A 10101-nucleotide genomic window follows, 5' to 3' on the forward strand; every position below is an offset into this window, starting at 1 on the left:
TGCTGTGATAATAAACACAACACATGACAAATCTGTACACCGTTTATGACGAGCTGCGCAATCACACGTGCAAACCTCGACTGAGGAGACGGTGTTAGTCAGACATCTGCGAGCTGCGGGCCGTTCCACACAGCAGAAAGTCGGCGGCAGGTTCAGCGGCGAGAGAAACGGCTTCCTTCATCATTTACTCAGCATTGGATAAACTTTGCTGCACAGAGCTAATTTACTGGTTGCAGATTCAGAATTCTGCTCTTTAGTCTGTTTAGAGTTAATAAAGAGTTATCTTATCTTATCTTATCTCATCTCATCTCATCTCATCTCATCTCATCTCATCTCATCTCATCTCATCTCATCTCATCTCATCTTATCTTATCTTTTTGGCTAACAGGCAAGCATGGGTCATCTAATTAGCCCCTAACCCTAACCATGAAAAGCGAATGCCTAGCCCCGACTCTTACCCTAAACCTAACCATAACCCAATTGTAACCCTGACACTAAAACCACATTTTCAGTCTCAAAAATGCCCCCAAACCTGCGGGCATTTTGAGGGCAACAGCCCTTGTGGGGATTTTAATCCCCACAAGGGCTGTTGGTCCCCACAGGTATAATAAACTTCCCAGTTTTGGTCTGCTCCAGCTGTGCCCTTTCCAAAAGTCACACAATGCCCCGAAAAGCCAAGTGTTTGTTTCACTCCAGAATTAATGAGAGCATCAGTTCCTGCCACCTCCATCCTCCGCATGGACCGACTGCGCCCAGCTCCCGCTCTGCCTGGGCTTTGAAAGCAAGAAGTAAATATTAGGACTTGACTATTTAGAAAGCTGGGAATGTGCAGCCTGCAGGGCCACGAGAGGGGCAGCGGGAGGAAAGAGGAGCGAGTGGCTCCGCTGGCAGAACATCTGAATTGCGCTCCCCAGCAGGACGTGACAGAGATGGGTGCTAATCGCTTTGACCCTTCACACCAAGTCGCTCCTCGTAATGGCGCTCTGGTTATTCCTCTTCAAATACAGATTACTCTTCCCTTGCTTCCTCCTCACCCCGCTCGCCCCGTACCTAATGCCTTTGCTCATTTCAAGCATCTTAGGAAGCAGATGTTCGCCGCAGCGTTCTCAAACCTCACTTCCCACCAGTCAGTGCGTGCAGAAGACGTGCACATCATTTTCACATCAGTAACATCAGTATCGTCTTCCACATAAGTGACATTTATTGTGCTTCTGCTGTATGTGTTTCCTTCATTGTTGTGTGTTGACGTGGACTGATTTGGACCTTACTGGGAGTATGATGTATGTGAGTGTGGAAACACAACCTACTTGTGTTCACACACATGTTACACTGTATGCGTGTCTAATGTGGGCTGGAAGTACTCAGTGCTGTCCTGTACTTACTAACACTGCAGTCTTATGTGTTCCAAATGTGGTTTGTGTGATTAGATTCGCGGTGCATCTTGAATGTATTCGCACTCCTATTTTTAGCCGTGCGGTTGTCATCGGATCCATGTCTAAACAGGTTCGCGTAGACGGCCGTGAAGCTCTTTGTGTAGTTTTAATGAGCGTCGACACAAGATTGTGAGGCCACACACAAGCAGCGTTGATAAAACTAGGATGTATCTGGAAGTCGAGGAGGTGAGGCTTTAGTGTAGCAGCCTGTTCTTGCCTGGCTACATCACGGCGTAGTTTTAACAGCCGAGCCCAGGGTTCAGTCCACTCCCAGTCTCAGGCATACTGGTGTTTAGCTCAGAGATGCCACAGCAGAGTGTTTCAAACAACAAAGAAAAACGAAGAAGAAGAAGCTGTTCAGGATATTAACCAGGGGTTAGTAACATACAGGTTTGCTGCAACATTGTTAGGTGGCTTTAGGTGGCTCCGTGGTGTAGTGGTTAACCAGTTCACCGTACACATGAGAGAGACCAGCAGGAAACACAAACTTGGTCCCAAGCCCAGAGAAACACACGAGGAAGGGCATCAAATATGTACAAATATGTGGGTGCATCCACTGTGGCAACCAAACGAACCTTCTTTACTCTCAGAGGATATTTTTAGCCATCGCACATGTCAGATATCACATCAATTTGGCGAGGACGGCGTTTCACAAATACAGAGAGCACTGTAACTTCCCTGTCAGTTATATGCTTTAACAAATAAACACAAGTGAAATGAATATAGATATTATGTAAATATATCCTGGATCTAATGAAGCACAGCATTAGATCGGCTGTAGTCCCAGCAGATGGATCAGCGGATACCCATCTAAGCATCCACGGGGTGGCTGGTAGCTCAGGTGGTAGAGCAGGGCACCTACTAACTGGGAGGTTGGTGGTTTGATCCCCGTCTGCATGGCTGTAATGTGCTCTGAGTGCTCAGATAGAGTAGAACATGTGAAAGAACCAGTCCATGGCTGCTGTCCTCTGTGGTCGGCAGAGATGGGCAGTAACGCGTTACTGTAATCCGATTACTTTTTTCGAGTAAAGTAAGGGATTACTATTGCAAAAATGGTAATTAGATTACTGTTACTTTCCCGTAGGAACGCTGCGTTACTGCGTTACTAAAACCGTGATTTTTTTTGCGAGAATGTCTCATGACAGTGACGTAAGCGAGTGCGACGTTCGTGACAACAGCTGTGTGCAGATCAACAATGGATCATATATCGAGTGCAGAGAGAGTATGAGTGTGCAGCGTTTAAAGCGTGGAAGTACTGACCTTACTTTGAGTTTGATTCCATAAAAAGTGACAAAAACATTAGTGTCCGTTGTGCGTGGGAAGAAAACTTCTTTTTACAGCGAAAAACCCCTAAACTTCCAAGCAAGCACCGAGTAGCTACGACGTAATGGGAAACTCACAGAGAAACTCGCAGATTCTTCCACTGACCGCTGCACACCTGCACCAGGGTAACCCTCCGCCTACCCCACTCCTGCTTTACAGGTGAAAATAGAGCAACAGGACCGCTAGTCTTTGACTTTATTTATTTTCTGCTGTGTTTTACTTGCATCTATTTGAAAGAATGAGTGTAAACACACAAAATATTTTATTTTATGTGCTGGAATGTGCAGAAAATAGGTTTAAATATTAAACAAATTTCTTCCAGTCAGAGAATGTTGCAGATAATTAAATTTTTACTTGATGCATAAAGTTAAAAGATTAAAACTAATAAAACAAGTTTTAAAATAAGACTTTTCCATTTGATTACATTTTGTATGATGATTATGCAGAAAAAGTAGAATTGGGCTGAAAGATCTATCACTTTATCACCTATTCAGGTTGTAAATCGTGTTTTTAAAAAGTAACTAAGTAACTAATTACTTTTGAAAATAAGTAATCAGTAAAGTAACGGGATTACTTTTTTGCATGCGTGTGAAAGAAAAGACCTATGTTTCCATATACATCAAGGCTCGCAAAATTTCAAAATCTCTGGTAGCCCTTCGGGCAGGCATTCTTCAGTTTTTGGTAGCCCAAAATAAATTTAAGTAGCCCGAATAAAAAAAGAATTTTTTTTTACGTTTTGTTTCCTTTACAATATTATACATTAAAGTATAATATTGTAACGGAAACAAAAATTAATCAAAAAAATTGTTAAAATACAAATCACAACAACTGTATAAAAATTAAAACCATCAACTCAAATACTTGGTTCAAATTGAACAGAAATTTCTATGAACTTGTAAGAACTGTGTAGGACATGAATCAGTCTGTGTCAGATCCTGAATCTGAAATTTTCACTGAAGTGAAACCAAGATCTAGGCCATTTGCTTTTTGAAGTTTGCAAGGACTGCTAAATTCTGCCAATGGTAGTTCACTCTTTGCAATATAGCACGCTGTCCTAAACAGCTTTTTCAGGAGTTCTTGTTGTGCTTGGTTTATTTGTAGTATGTTTTTTTGCAATTGGTGTTTGTTCTGGGAAAGATACTGCAGACTGGGCAATAATGCATTTCTTGCATTGGTTCTGATGGGGTCTTTCTTAAAATGACTGGTCCCAGTAACAAAGGCGCTTGTCGACTCAGAAATCAAATGAAACTCACAACACACCTGGCAGAACATCATGATATTTAGCTCGTCATATTCCAGCCACAGAAATTCTTTTGTCCATGAAACCAAAAAAGCTGCGCTTTCTTTTTGCCTCATAGTCTGATTTGTCCAACACGTTCTCACTCCCAAAGCGTAACATTTTAGGCTAGGTGACAAATCGTCAACATATTACGTTTTCGGCTACCCACCACATTCCTAAATGACGACCTCGGAAAAATGAGGAAATGTGAGAACCGTATGGACTCAATCTACACATGTTCGCTCTTTTCCTTCAAATAGCTTAGAAACACGCTATTTAACATCATTTAAGTCCTGTTTAAGGTCAGGAAAAAGGTTATGGTTAGGGCTAGGGATAAGGTTAGGTTTAGGGCTGGAATACAGGGCTGGAACGTTGATTACCGCGGGAGCGTCATTGCACTGCATTTCAGCCATAACCCGCCGCGTTCCTAAGGAACGCCGCGGGACGTGACAAAACGTCGCCATGTTACGCCTCGGGAGTGAGAACGGGCTCGATTTGTCATATCTTTTCCGTTTTGTGATCGGCTTTTCTTTGGCTGCCCCTTCTTCACCCTGACCTGTCTTATTTGGCTCTGCAGAACTAAAATACCAGCATAAATCCTGCTGCTTTTACACACGTACTTACATAATGATCAGCGATTCTTTGCGCACTCAACCTCTGACATGTTTAAGCTTGCTGCGAGAGATTTCACTTGTCGCGTTTGAATAGTAAGCTAATGAGTGATAAGACGATGTCAGAGGAATTGGTGCGCAATTAATCGTCACTCACCAATCAGTGCTGCCGCTCTCTATACACCGTTCGCGCGATCGCAAAATGAAAGTGAAAGCAAAAAGCAAGCGCAAATTCAAACGCGATTTCAATATGTCACATATTGACAGTGGCTCATCGATGCCAATGACATAATTACTCAGCTACATTGGCGAAAGAATGCAAAAGCACTGACATATATTTTCCTATGATAGCCCGACGGGCAGGGCTGAGTTAGATTTTGGCAGCCCGACTGGAAAAATCGCTAGCCCCGGGACGTCGGGCTAGCGATTTTGCGAGCCCTGTACATACTGCTGCAGATTAAACTAACCATTAGCTTAGATAACTAAGACTTAGCTGTCTTAGTTACACAAGTCTAGGCAATATTTTAGAGATATTGTACAATGAATGAAGGCCGCCTTTATTTGCTTGCATGCTGAAGGACGTGTCCCGATCAAAAATGAGTGTTATAGTAAGTTAAATATGTCTGTGGCTTTTCAAAGACTTTTCAGTAGCAGATTATTAATAATCGATGCTGGTTCCCACCTTGCTATTTCTTTAGCTGAACAATGTTTGCTCTTTTCCCACAATGCATGTCACCAATCAGACAATTCACAAATCAAATCAGCGCTGCAAACAGTGCTAATCACATATAATGGCTTTGCTGGCTGCCCTTCCTTCTCAGTCCTCTGCCAGATAAATGGTATTACCTCATACAGCCCGAGAAATATGGAAGCAATTAAAGCAAGCGGGTAATCTGGCTACCACTCAAAATGACCCTCATGTTACAAATGAAGGGGAGGCTGAAATAAATATGCGTGTATATAAAGTTGATTCCCTCAACACATCTATTGGTTTTTCTTCTGGTTAAAAAGAAAAAGAAAAGTTGTCCTTCGAATGAAAGCTCAAGATGAAAGATTTGCGAGGGCAGAAGATTGATTTACTGTGACGCGCTTGAACTGCAGCACGAGAAGAAACGTCTGGATTATTTGCCTCGGACATTTATTTGAGCAACTTGAGAGAACAGCTGCATTTTACTGTATGCCAGGCTCACGTGGTTCATCTGCTTTAAGGCAAAGCTGTGCGTATGGATGAACGTTTTAGCACTTGGGCCTGAAGTCGTCCTCGTGCTCTAGTGGTCGCCCGGGTTGATGAAATACTTTAACAAAGCTGAACGGTGATCGTCAACCTCCTAAATTTTCTGATGCATAAAAACAAAACAAACCTCAAAGAAAAATGAATTCAACCTTTGGGCCACAGTCACAATGAGAGTGGAATATTTGCTCGAAATAAACAGCAGCCACATCTGTTTTCAATACATCAGTATATATGACAAACAAAGTCCTTTCCCAACAATATCCACTCGTGCATTTATTTTAAAAAACTGGACACTGAAACAAAGAAACACAAAAGCTGCGCGGCACTTCAGATGAACATCCACAAATCAGCTCCAAGTGGGACACTTAGTTTATCCCAAATGTTTTGAATCCATCCACTTTTTTCCTTTTTTTAAAACCGCTTATCAAACCAGCGTTGCAGTAGGAGGTGAGGAGGCGGGTACACCCGGGACAGGTTGCCAGTCCATTTTGTTTTGGATTTTTCTGTCCTGTCTGTCAGAAATATGAAAACTGAGCCATAAAAAACCAAGTCTGGACATCTGGCAAACACATCCGAAAACTGAGAAAATATAATTGTCCTCCTCGTTTCCTTTGCATAAACCGACTAATGAAAAATCATCCAAATCTCTTGCATAACCTCACCTTTGTCCCCATGTTTTCTATTATATCCACTCCCTCTCTGCTCCACATATAACAAGATTCCTTTCATGTGCTTATATGACATCATTCAACTCGCTGTGACAGCTGCCCGTTAAATTAGGATACAGACGAATCCTTCATGCAGGGTGATGAAACGCCTCGCACAAGCGATCAGCCTGATAACTTATCTGCAGCTGGTGTGTGTGTGTGTGTGTGCCAGGCAGTGTTGGTCAAGTTACTTGAAAAAGGTAATAAGTAACTAATTACTGATTACTTCCCCAAAAAGTAATCCCGTTACTTTACTGGTTACTTATTTTCAAAAGTAATTAATGACTAAGTTACTTAGTTACTTTATAAAAACACGATTTACAACCTGAATAGCTGATAAAGTGATAGATCTTTCAGCCCAATTCTACTTTTTCTACATAATCATCAAACAAAATGTAATCAAATGGAAAAGTCTCTTTTTAAAACTTGTTTTATTCGTTTTAATCTTTTAACTTTATGCATCAAGCAAAAATTTAATTATCTGCAACATTCTCTGACTGGAAGAAATTAGTTTAACATTTAAACTTATTTTCTGCACATTCCAGCACATAAAATAAAATATTTTTTGTGTTTACACTCAGTCTTTCAAATAGATGCAAGTAAAACACAGCAGAAAATAAATAAAGTCAAAGACTAGCGGTCCTGTTGCTCTATTTTCACCTGTAAAGCAGGAGTGGGGTAGGCGGAGGGTTACCCTGGTGCAGGTGCTGCAGCGGTCAGTGGAAGAATCCGCGAGTTTCTCTGTGAGTTTCCCATTACGTCGTAGCTACTCGGTGCTTGTTTGGAAGTTTAGGGGTTTTTCGCTGTAAAAAGAAGTTTTCTTCCCACGCACAACGGACACTAATGTTTTTGTCACTTTTTATGGAATCAAACTCAAAGTAAGGTCAGTACTTCCACGCTTTAAACGCTGCACGCTCATACTCTCTCTGCACTCGATATATGATCCATTGTTGATCTGCACACAGCTGTTGCCACGAACGTCGCACTCGCTTACGTCACTGTCATGAGACATTCTGCAAAAAAATCACGGTTTTAGTAACGCAGTAACGCAGCGTTCCTACGGGAAAGTAACGGTAATCTAATTACTGTTTTTGCAATAGTAATCCCTTACTTTACTCGTTACTTGAAAAAAGTAATCGGATTACAGTAACGCGTTACCGCCCATCTCTGGTGCCTGGCAGCTGATCTCGGCACTGCTGGTTAGGTGAATGTCTTTCATTACTAGTTCTTTCAATCTGGCCTCAAACGTTGGGAGGTTTCATGTCGGCCGCTGGCTAAAATATCCTCAACCATACTCTCCACATACAGCCGGCCTCACACACACTTATCGTGCAAAACACACCTCAGAAAGTGCCATTAAAGTCGTCTTTACATTTGTGATCCTGAATATTTTTCCATGAATCATATGCCGTGAATCAGCCAGACGCTGGGTAAACACGGCGGCGTTTCACTGATCTTCATGTGAATAAAGCTGCAGCGCTCTCCTCTTTAACCCCTCTCAGTAATGTTAGCTGTTTCTTTCTCGGGGTTTGTTGACTCCTCGACTGAGGGCACAGCCCGCTCCGTCGGCCCCCCAGACAGATTTACCGTGATTACACGGACCAGTGTTTACTTTTCCCAGCATACTTAGCCGGCTGTTTCTTTTATTCATATTAATTCACTCTGGCTCGTTCCCTCTCCACGGCTCCCGTCGTCTGTCCTGTCTCTGGTAGCTTTTACTGAAGCTCTGCCACCAGATCAGAGCTGATTCATTATCTTTATGTTGAGATTATGAAAGTTTATAGTTTATCTGTTTCAGGGTTTTAAAATCCTGTTTAGTCTGAATATTACGGCAAATTTGTAGTTAAAACGAACAATATGACATGCCGTTTAGCTTTGGTCGTGTGGTTCTACTCTTACGGACGGTGTGTGACACGTTTTTTACTTTATAGTAAAGTAAAAGTTCTTTGACTTAATGTGCCAGGCTCTTGGAGATGTTTGTGTTAAATCATAGCCTCAGTGTGACGCACTGTGATTCATAACAGGAAAACAATATGCGCTGGAGCCTTCTCCGGCTTCTTTCTGAATAAATCCAAAGAGTTAAAAGAAACAAAGTTACAAGAGAGAACTGATATTATAAAGTTACACAAATAAAACACAAAACGTCTCCTAGTTAAACTAGGAGATGAACCAAAATAAATGAAAATAAATAACTGATTTTATTCATTTTGTTCACTCTACGTTTCTTATATTTCATGGTATATATGTGTGTTTTGATTAAACACATATGTTGGCCAGGATACTCGGAAAAGCAGTTTTTATCTTGGGCCCCGTTTTGCTGCTCAGATGACGCTTAAACACTTTTTTTTCTCTAAAACTCAAATAATAACAATAATAACCTATAATATCCACACTAATATACACAGAAAAGAAAACCTAAGCCAATTAGCACATGAACCTTTAAAAAGCCTATGAACGGACCTTTAAATGACCTTTAAACAGCTCAATAATACAGGAATAAAAACATATTATATTTTTATTATTAATATTATTTCTGCAAAATCTTCACTTGCATTCACGTAATGTTCTTCTGTGACTTCCTGCCGCTGTCACTGTCTGTTTCTCAGCTTCCCATATGGAAAAGAAATAGAAAAGACTTATAACAGACCTGCATCAGATGTGACCTACTTCATATAGTGAATCATATCAGGCTTAATATGATTTACTCATGAAAGTGGCCACTTTCTCATTACTTTCATATATTGTTTTAGTATCCAAAACATACAAGTTTCATTTATATAATTTTTCAAGGGATCTTATATCTGTTTTCACTCTTGTATGTTTTTCATACAAGTTTCACACAAGACAGATACAAACTTAATCTTTATATGAATCTTTTCCATATGGGAGTAACTGGGTTGTTGTTATCTAGAAAGGCGCATGCTTCGCATGATCTGCTATCTCCCAGCAACATGCCTGAGGACACACACACACACACACAAATGGCCTTTAACAGCACAAACTGCTGGGTTCCTTTTAAAGGCTGGAGGCTGAGGGTGGGGGTGGGGTCCTCAAAAGTCCATTTACAGTACGGGTCAGTACATCTCAAAGCCTTTACCACTCCAGCCAAATTCTTTGTTTCCCCCCATTCACAGCTAGTTATCTGGACTGCAGGCTGCACAAAAGCCAATTGGCATTATATTGTCCGCACTGACATTAACCCCTGATATTTCCACTGCTCTCTGTTAGAGTCCCCTTTCCCTTCTCTATTACCAGGCAATTCCCACAGAGCGAGAGGTCAGACCAACCGTGGAGAGATACTTAGATACTCTGACAACAACAGAAAGAAAAGAAACATAAACTGCAGCAGCGATTAGTTCCGTTTTATCTTCGCCATCGTTTCGGACACAAAAGTCCTCAACGGGCCGGATGAAGGTGGGCCAGAATAAGCAGCCCATTCACGTCTTCTGCTCCGCCACATCTTTATGCAAACGGATGAAACAGCTGAATAATAACTGATAACCACGAGCTCACA

Source organism: Neolamprologus brichardi, chromosome 10 (assembly GCF_056152115.1).
Source record: "Neolamprologus brichardi isolate AB-2024 chromosome 10, ASM5615211v1, whole genome shotgun sequence".
Taxonomy (NCBI): domain Eukaryota; kingdom Metazoa; phylum Chordata; class Actinopteri; order Cichliformes; family Cichlidae; genus Neolamprologus; species Neolamprologus brichardi.